The sequence below is a fragment of the Squalius cephalus genome (assembly GCF_949319135.1).
Source record: "Squalius cephalus genome assembly, chromosome: 16".
NCBI lineage: Eukaryota > Metazoa > Chordata > Actinopteri > Cypriniformes > Leuciscidae > Squalius > Squalius cephalus.
In genome coordinates this window covers 27,050,623-27,059,806 of record NC_137137.1, presented here as the reverse complement: position 1 = coordinate 27,059,806, position 9,184 = coordinate 27,050,623, and the positions used below count along the sequence as shown (strand labels likewise).

At 33.5% G+C, this 9,184-nt stretch overlaps 1 long non-coding RNA gene across 1 annotated transcript; it reads left to right on the top strand.

The window, feature by feature from the left end:
• The first annotated feature begins 5,793 nt into the window (after positions 1-5,793).
• LOC307174112 lies at positions 5,794-7,733 on the top strand. The gene is made up of 3 exons (XR_013823951.1): positions 5,794-6,254; positions 6,330-6,416; positions 7,449-7,733. It is a non-coding gene; the product is annotated as an uncharacterized lncRNA (long non-coding RNA).
• The last annotated feature ends 1,451 nt before the right edge of the window (positions 7,734-9,184 follow it).

Genomic DNA, 9,184 nt, shown 5'->3' with positions numbered 1-9,184 from the left:
TTGTTGAATTTCGCACAGACATTGCCACAACGTTGTCTGTTTGCTCAGCCCGATCTTATGAAAGTGCGAATACCACGAATTGTATTTGTAGTGCATATGTTTTCGCGTGCATATGATATGCACTTTATGGCGTGTAATAGGCACGCACTCCACACCCCTAATCCTAACCGAGGGGTTTACAGTGTGTAGCATGCACGCAAAAAAACAAACATTTCTGGCATATAAATGGCACGAGAAATAAAATTTGTGGTATAGATACGCACTTTCATGAGATCGTGCTTCATAATCTGCTACTGGGCCGGCCCTCTGTCAAATTTTTAAAACCCAGTGTGGCCCTTGAGCCAAAAAGTTTGCCCACCCCTTACATCACATTCCCGCCCACAGCTGGTGCCAGAAGTAAGAATTCAATACAATTTCTCCATTGGCAGTTGAGGTATAAGCCATAAAAACGTAACCATACATGGTAGACTTAAAACCAGCTACGGCTGTACTAAGCGATTGTATATGCTCATATAAACGCCATAAGTTCATACGGCACTAATCTTGTTTTTAGATAAATGCCTTTTATTCGCGATGTCTTGGATAAGTACTTCATTACCCACAATCCTGAACAATCCCACAGTGATGCATCTGATTGGTGGAACTTGTGTAACTGTCTGGTTAAACCCCGCGAAGGTCCGTGAAGATCATTAATAATAAAAATAAAAAAATAATAAAAATAATAATAAAAACCTGTGTTGCGTTTTTGCACGGTAGACTTATCAGTGCAATCATGATCTCCTTGGCTGCCATGATGGGTTTTTTCAAGGATGAAAACAAAAGTGTTCAAAGGGGTGAAAACCACTTCAAATCGGGTCATGTACTGTAGTTAAGTGTAACGTTAGCATGTCTGTATTTTTTTACAATAACATACCTGTTGTGCCAATGCCTTCGATGAGGCGGTTTCCCTGACCACAGGGCCGGCTTTGCCGACAGGCGACACAGGCGGCCTGGGGGCGCCATCTGCTGGACGGGGCGCAAAATTGCATAATTTAAAAAAAAAAAAAGTTAATTAAATGTATCGTATTATGAAAGCTGCGCACACGCTGTACACTTTTACTGTGCACTGTCCACACACTGCTTGTATTTGTCCATTTCTTTTACTAGATTATACAATCCTAAAAAACGACTGAGTCACTCTGACAGCTGTCAAACTCACGCGCGTTGCTCAGCAACCGGGAGTGGCGCGAAAACATCTGACAGCTGGTTTTAGCGCTTTAAATGATGGGGTAAAAGTCCGGGGGCGCGCGCGCCGTACCGGTTTCAAGTTTCTCACTGATCAGCTTCGGGGCGCATAAAAGGATCGGAACGAAGACAGCGGAGGACCAGACATGGACTTTACTGTGTGTGCGTGTGCGTGTGCGTGTATGTGGTAGTCGTCTACGAGGGGCTGCTGCTTTTACTAAAGTGGAATGAGTGGCCGACAGCAAGTGGAATGAGTGGCCGACAGCAAGTGGAATGAGTGGCCAACAGCAAGTAGAATGTGTGGCCGACTAAAAAAAATATTTTAACTATAAGCAACCCAATTTGTCTAGATCTGTATTATTTCCTTTGTATAATGAGCTTAAATATTGCTGCGCAGTCGTGTGATTTAGTCTGCTTGATTAACATTATTACAATGTAGGCCTATTCCTATTTAACTCTGATATGTAGCCTATATATATATATAAGGTCCTCGAGTCGAATATGTTCGAATATTTCACCAGCATCAGCCTTTTCACAGTTTGTATCACTCCGCTTGTCTGTGTTTGCGCAACTTGCATCATTAAGCCAGTAGGTGGTGACAAGTGACTTTATGAGTGAACAATTGAAATTTAATTGAACTGATTTAATAGTGCCAAAAACACTGATTAACTCAAGAAAGAAACAAGTTGCTGAAACCAATCTTTAATGCTAAAAAGTTTACATCTATGCAAAATAATCCTTGAAAGATTTCTCATTTAAGGCCATTCCTGTTTGGAATATGTGATTGTTGTATTGTCAACTATAAGCAGAAACATTTTGCATTTCCATTTTCTAGTGTGGATCATTCATTTCAACATTTATCCTCATTCTCATGTTTAAGAATCTGTTATCTTGACAAATAATTTATGCTACTGCCCACTGACATGCTTTTAAAGCTATTGTTATCAGAAAATGTTGGCCTTCAAACACCTTAAAATGCACATATGTAGGTCCGAGAAATCAAAATTTTCTCGGGGGAGCATGCCCCCGAACCCCCCTAACTCTCGCCTTGGGCACCAAATAACCTAGAGCCGACCCTGGATCCACTGATCTATCTACGACTTTCCCGAACTCTGAACTTTCCCGTGATCGTTATGGCAACGTAGAACAAGCCGGTAACGAACTTCCGGTTTATGTTAGCCTGAAGATACCGCTATCAGAGAGCCTCAACAAGCCCAAACAACTTGGTTGGATAATGAGTAGAGCTTAGATCGGGCCCAAAAAATCAAGCCCGACCCTACCTGAGCCCGTTGTGTCCGAGCCCGGCCCGACACATTAACTGTAGCCTAATTATGAGCCCGAGCCCAATTTAGACCCAATCATTTTTAATACGTGGGCCGTTATAACCAGGGGCGACGCCAGATATTTTTTTTACGTGTGTTGAGGGGGTGCTAAATATATAATATATAAATACTTTTAATAAATGAGCAAAAATTGGACACTTAATATTTAATATTCAATTATTTTAGGGTAGAGTGGGGGAAAACGCCCCCCTGGGGTAAAACGCCCCCCACCTGTTTTTCCCAAAATAACCACTAAAAGTAGTCAAGATACATTTTTACTGTTGCTATGCACTACGTTGATAACGGGGATATACAAATCTCCATGGAGAAGCTGACACCAGCGACACATTTGAAGAGAAGAGGATTACATGGTAAATGCTATAATTTTCAGATATTAGTAAATAAGTGTTTAAGAGAATATTGTTCTGCAGGATATCGCAGTGATGTATGATAGATGAATAGTGAAGTCTGTAGTTTGAGATCATATATTATTTATAAGGAATATAATTATATTTTAAAAATTAAACATTTTTTAAAAAACTCATAGCTTGTGGGGCAAAACGCCCCCTTTGTACAAAAATATTTTCAGTGAAAATACTAATTAATTATGAAGGCTGAGCAATTTTAATATTTGGTGAATAACTCCTGCCATAGTGACTCAAAACCGGGATGGCAATTCTAGTCACATTTATGTTTTGTTTCACTGTAATGTCACATTTTCCTTAAGGGGGGGCGTTTTCCCCCACTCTACCCTAATGATCACAATTAAAGTATTAATTTTATTAAATTGAACAAGCACAACATTCGGCATTCAATTAAATATTATTAAAGATTTATTATTAAATATTAATAATAATTATTATTAATAATGTTATTTCAACACCATATATCTCGTTATTTCGACATCATATGTGTGCCGAGTGTGCGTGCAACAAGCAAGATGTGCATTTGTAAATCCGGTAACACGCGTGCATTGATTTTTATTAATAAACTGGTGTTTTCTGTCAGTGTCTGCTGCAAAGATGAAGTTGACGATCGCCATCTCCGTAGTGAACGTGCATAATAGTGAGAAATGCACATCATCTTGGATTAGAGAGTAGCCTATTTCTTTTCATTTTGAATTGTTTCATTTAAAGACATTTAAAGCTTTCTTTAGATGGGCTATATTTCTCATGTCTGAGTTTCGGATAATTTATGATGAGATACGCTCCTTTTCACGTGCAATGCCAGTGTCCGCGACGCCCAAGACTCGCAGGAAAGTTGTGGATATAGAATGTGGTAGGCTAAAACATGACGAAACAAAAGTGTGTAGCCTAAATAACAAAAATAGTCATATTTTTATTATTATTGGCTCTTGTAGATGGACTTCTTTCAAGCTATTGTTATCCAATTGTTTGGCCTTCAAACACCTTTCATAATAGGCTACACGGGTCGAGCGGGCCAAGTAGCCCAATAAAAAAATTATTCAATCGAGGGTGGATGACAGATAAATCATTATAATTAAATGGGGTGAGTTTAATAAAGAGATGGAACTCTCATCACGGTAAAACGCAATGAACGCGCGTCACACATTTACTTTCGTTTTCAACAACTGTACCCAGGTGAAAATAAAGTGTACTTGAGTGCACTATTTTTTGTGCTAAAGAAAAGTGTAAAAATGATACACTATAAATACACTAATTAAAAGTATATTTTTTACTTAAGTAGTACTTAAGTGTAATTGTGAAAGTATACTAAATAACATTGATATTTTAAATGTATTTTTAGTGCATAAGAAAAAAGATATACTATTGAAAAAATACACAGAAGTGTTTTATTAGTGTATTTCTTACAAGTACATTTTTAACACATTAAACATAGTTCATTGTTAGTGCACTTTTAGATAGCTATCATAAGTTTAAATTAAATTGATTTTACTTAAAATATATTCAAAATGTAATAGTCAAAACTTAAATTTTCCCAAAAGTGCTATTTAAGTACACTTTATAAAAATAAATTAAATATTACTAATTCTTAAATTGATTTTAAGTGTATTCAGATAAGGTACTCCCAGGTGAAAAAGACGTAGTATTAAATGTATTAAAAATATACTTGAAATAAAAATAGTATAATGCATTTGTATTACCAACATGCTTATTTGAAGTGCATAAAAAAATACATTGAATTGTATTTTAATATATTTCTAAAAAGTATACTAGAAATACATTGGTAATAAATATATGCTTAATTATACTTTAAATAAATATGCTAAACACAAGCATACTTTTAATATATTTCTAACAAATGCACTACAAGTACATTGGTAATAAATATATGCTTAATTATACTTTTAAGAAATATGCTAAACACAAGCATACTTTTAATATATTTCTAACAAATGCACTACAAGTACATTGGTAATAAATATATGCTTAATTATACTTTTAAGAAATATGCTAAACACAAGCATACTTTTAATATATTTCTAACAAATGCACTACAAGTACATTGGTAATAAATATATGATTAATTATACTTTCAATAAATATGCTAAACACAAGCATACTTTTAATATATTTCTAACAAATGCACTAAAGGTACATTGGTAATAAATATATGCTTAATTATACTTTTAAGAAATATGCTAAACACAAGCATACTTTTAATATATTTCTAAAAAGTGCACAAGTAGATTGGTAATAAATATGCTTAGTTAAATTTTTAAGAAATACGCTAACACAATCATACCATTTGTGTGAAGTTTTAGTGTATTTAAAGAAAGCATACTTATGTTGCTCTTAATTAAAGTACATATGTGTAACTTTTGTAAGAACATAGCTAAATGATTAGCTTTTAGTGTGTTTAAAGTACTTTAAACACTTAGGCCTACTGCAATATATTTGTAATATTTATCATTTTACCATTTTAATATTTTATATTTTTTGTATAATGTACCAACTTCTAATGTATTGATATAAACACTGTAAACTATTATTAAGCATTGCAATAAGCACTTAAAATGAATGTTGTTTACTTTTACTTGTTTGTAGGCTACTTGTAAAGGGCTGTTGTCCATTACATATGTTTTTACTACTGAAATTCCCACAAGGATATCAACATCATATTATTTTAAATGCATCATAGATACATTTTCCAAAGACGTTTAAATGTTGTCCAAAAATATGTTGTACTTGTTTAAATTTGAAAAACACGAATAACACACGTGACTAATCCTGATTGGTTCCAGAGCCGTTGAACGTCTGTGATTGGTTCTTGTGATAATTATGAGCTCACACCTCACTCAGAGCTTGCTGTGCGTTCATTGAATGTGATTATATTTAGATTAGAAGAAGTCTAAATTTAAACTGGAGCGATCGTGTTTCTTTAGAGGACTTGGAGGAAACCACGCGATTCATATGGATTAGGTGATGTTTTTTGCGATTAACTTTTTCAAACGTGAACAGTTTTGGTGAATCGTTCATCAGAGGGATAAGTTAAATCTCTCAGGTTTCATTAGCCTACGATATCTCAGTTTTTCTTTCTAAGATTAACGGAATTCTTAAATGTTTTGCAACTACTTAATGAGTGATCATGACAGTATTTAGATTATTATTATTTTTCTAACGTTAATAGAAAACGTTACTGTTAGTGTTGTTTTTATTTTTTTTCCCCCATCTTCAAGTTTGCATGACGTGTGACATTTGGAACCTCATTATGTTGTGTTTCTAGGTAAGATTTGTAATACATTTACGTTTACTTTGCCAGTCGTATTTTCGACTCTGTGTAACAGCACGTCTTTTTCAGTTCAGCTACATTCAATTTGACCAATCAGAGCCAAGCTTTTCAAGTCGAATCTTGAAGAGATGAAGATACTGCTATCAGAAGTTACTGGTAAGTTTTAGTTGCTGTTTGCATAAATAAATAGCTCACTGTTTAGTTTTTGTCCTAGTTTTTTCCAACATTTATTCCTAGTTTCCTAGTCTAGCCTAATTTGTGTTCATTCATGTAAAAATCTGTTTATTTAATTGTTTTGTTTTTTGGGACAGCTGCAAGTCACTTGTCCTGGCTTAAAATAATTTGCACTACTTCTAATTTCCTTAAATCTTTGAAGAGTGTAACGTTATGTGTTTCTGTACATAACTTTTTTTTTTTTTTTTTTTTGCTCTCAAAGTCAAAGGGGGCTGACTAAAACAAGATTAGCATTTGTTGTACATTATAATTATTATTCTTGTTGGCTGGGTATACTTTTTCAGTTAAACAGTAAGCCTAAATTGCCCTTTTCTGCTGTGATACAGTGACATACCATGTAGACTTCACAGTTGTTTAAAAGCTATTTTATTAACTCCTTTTCTGAATTACATTAACATTTTATATTAAATGTCTACTGTTAAAATATATGAACTAAGCATTACATGCCATGTTAAAGAATTCCATTTTTACCAGGTGAAAAAGACTTACTTTTAAATGTAATAAATATGTACTTAAGTATGTTTTTTAGTGCAAAACAAATATACTTGAATGCATTTATAATACATTTAACAGTATGTCTTTTTCACCTTGTATGTACAACAGAGAGAAATGTCAAAACATCATACTGTGTTGTAATAAAAAAATATCTAGGTTACGACCTCTGTTCCCTGAGAACAGGGAATGAGACACTGCATTGATGACGCTATGGGGAACACCCTCCATGTGAACCGCTGTTTGAAAAGCTGTACAATCACGGCAATAGAATTTGACTGGCGACAGCCTATGACACTACTAGTGCGACTCAGAAGTATTAAAGAGGCGCCTAGAGAACATCGTTCCCCAATAGCATCATCGAAGCAGTGCAAATTCCCTTTTGATAGGGAACAGTTACTTTTAACAGAGGTTAATTTTGCTTTAATATAAAAATAAACTCATCTTTTTCCTCTTTCATAGACACTGTGATCAAACAATTTCCAACACGTCTGAGGTGCGAGCACTGATTCGAAGGAAATGCAACAGGGCAAACTCAAAGACCAATCAGTAACAGTACTGTAACTGTTTGCAGATATTAATGACTGCACTTTATTGACTAGTTAGGTTTATTGAAGTTAGTTTTTTTGTTGTTGTTTATAATACCTCTGCAGATCACTGTATTTTATGTTAATTTTTTTTTTTACAGTTTACATATGCTGCTGTACTGATGTACACTGGGTAATACATTAAAGTTTACTAGCTTTCAAAGTGTGTGTGTTTTATACAAATATTTTTTTACTGTGTGTTTTTTAATACACCATTAACATATTTAATTGTTTTATAAAGGTACTGTTAACATAGTTAAAACAGTTGAGTACATTAAGATGATCTTAAGTTTATATTAAGAAGTACTAAAGAACATTTTTTAGTATATTAAGTACAAAATAAGTGCGTGAAAATAGAGCACTTTAAATACATTATGGAAGTGTATTTAAGTGCACTTAAATAAAATGTATTTTAGTGTACTTTTTTAATCTAGGAATACATTATAAGTATAATTTGTATATAATTACATATTATTATTATTATTATTATTATTATAATTTAAATAGTTTATTATTGTATTTAAAGATGGTTTCAATTATACTAAAACTGGTAACGAAATACATTTGTTGAAAATATGAAATAGTATATTAAAAATACACTTTAGTTTATCTTCAGTGTGTCTCAAAAAAGCACAATTGAGTACACTAAGATGATCTTAAGTTTATATTAAGCAGTACTAAAGGTAAGCTTTTAGTATATTAAGTGCAAAATAAGTGTGTCGAAAATAGAGCACTTTAAGTACATTATGGAAGTGTATTATGGAAGTGTAATAAAATGTATTTTAGTGCACTTTTTTAATCTAGGAATACATTCTAAGTATAATTTGTATATAATTTAATATTATTATTATTATAATTTTAATAGTTTATTATTGTATTTAAAGATGATTTCAATTATACTTAAAGTGGTAACAAAATACATTTTTTAAAAATATGAAATAGTATATTAAAAATACACTTAAATTCATCTTCAGTGTGTCTCAAAAAAGCACAATTGAGTACACTAAGATGATTTTAAGTTTATATTAAGCAGTACTAAGCTTTTAGTATATTAAGTGCAAAATAAGTGTGTCGAAAATAGAGCACTTTAAGTACATTATGAAAGTGTATTATGGAAGTGTACTAAGTGTACTTTTTTTTCACCTGGGTAGGGAAAGCAATCAAAGAAAACGTATCAGTGCTTGACATTATAACGTTGTCCGAGACACGTGTGTTTTGTGTTTGTTTTAAGGGAAAAGTGATATAGCCTAAAATATATAAAAAATAACCAGGGAATCAAGACGCTCTTCCTGGGCTTGCTGTCATAGCAACAGGTGCGTAATCTTTAACCCTGCTCGGGAGCAGGCTATTTCATGTTAACAGGATTAGACTGCGGTTTCATACGCGGAGCTGACACGGGAAGTCCAGCGCAGCGCGATAGTGCACTTTCTGAGAGATTTTTTTTTTTCTTCCCTTATGACTCGTGAGGTTGTCGTTTACATTATTAATTTGTTGGAAACGCACTAATTTTCGACTAATCGGAGTCGGGCTTTAACAAAAGCAAAAACTCTTTGCATAAATGTGATCAATAACTCATGGCAAAATATTTGTAGGCTACATTAAGTTTTCATT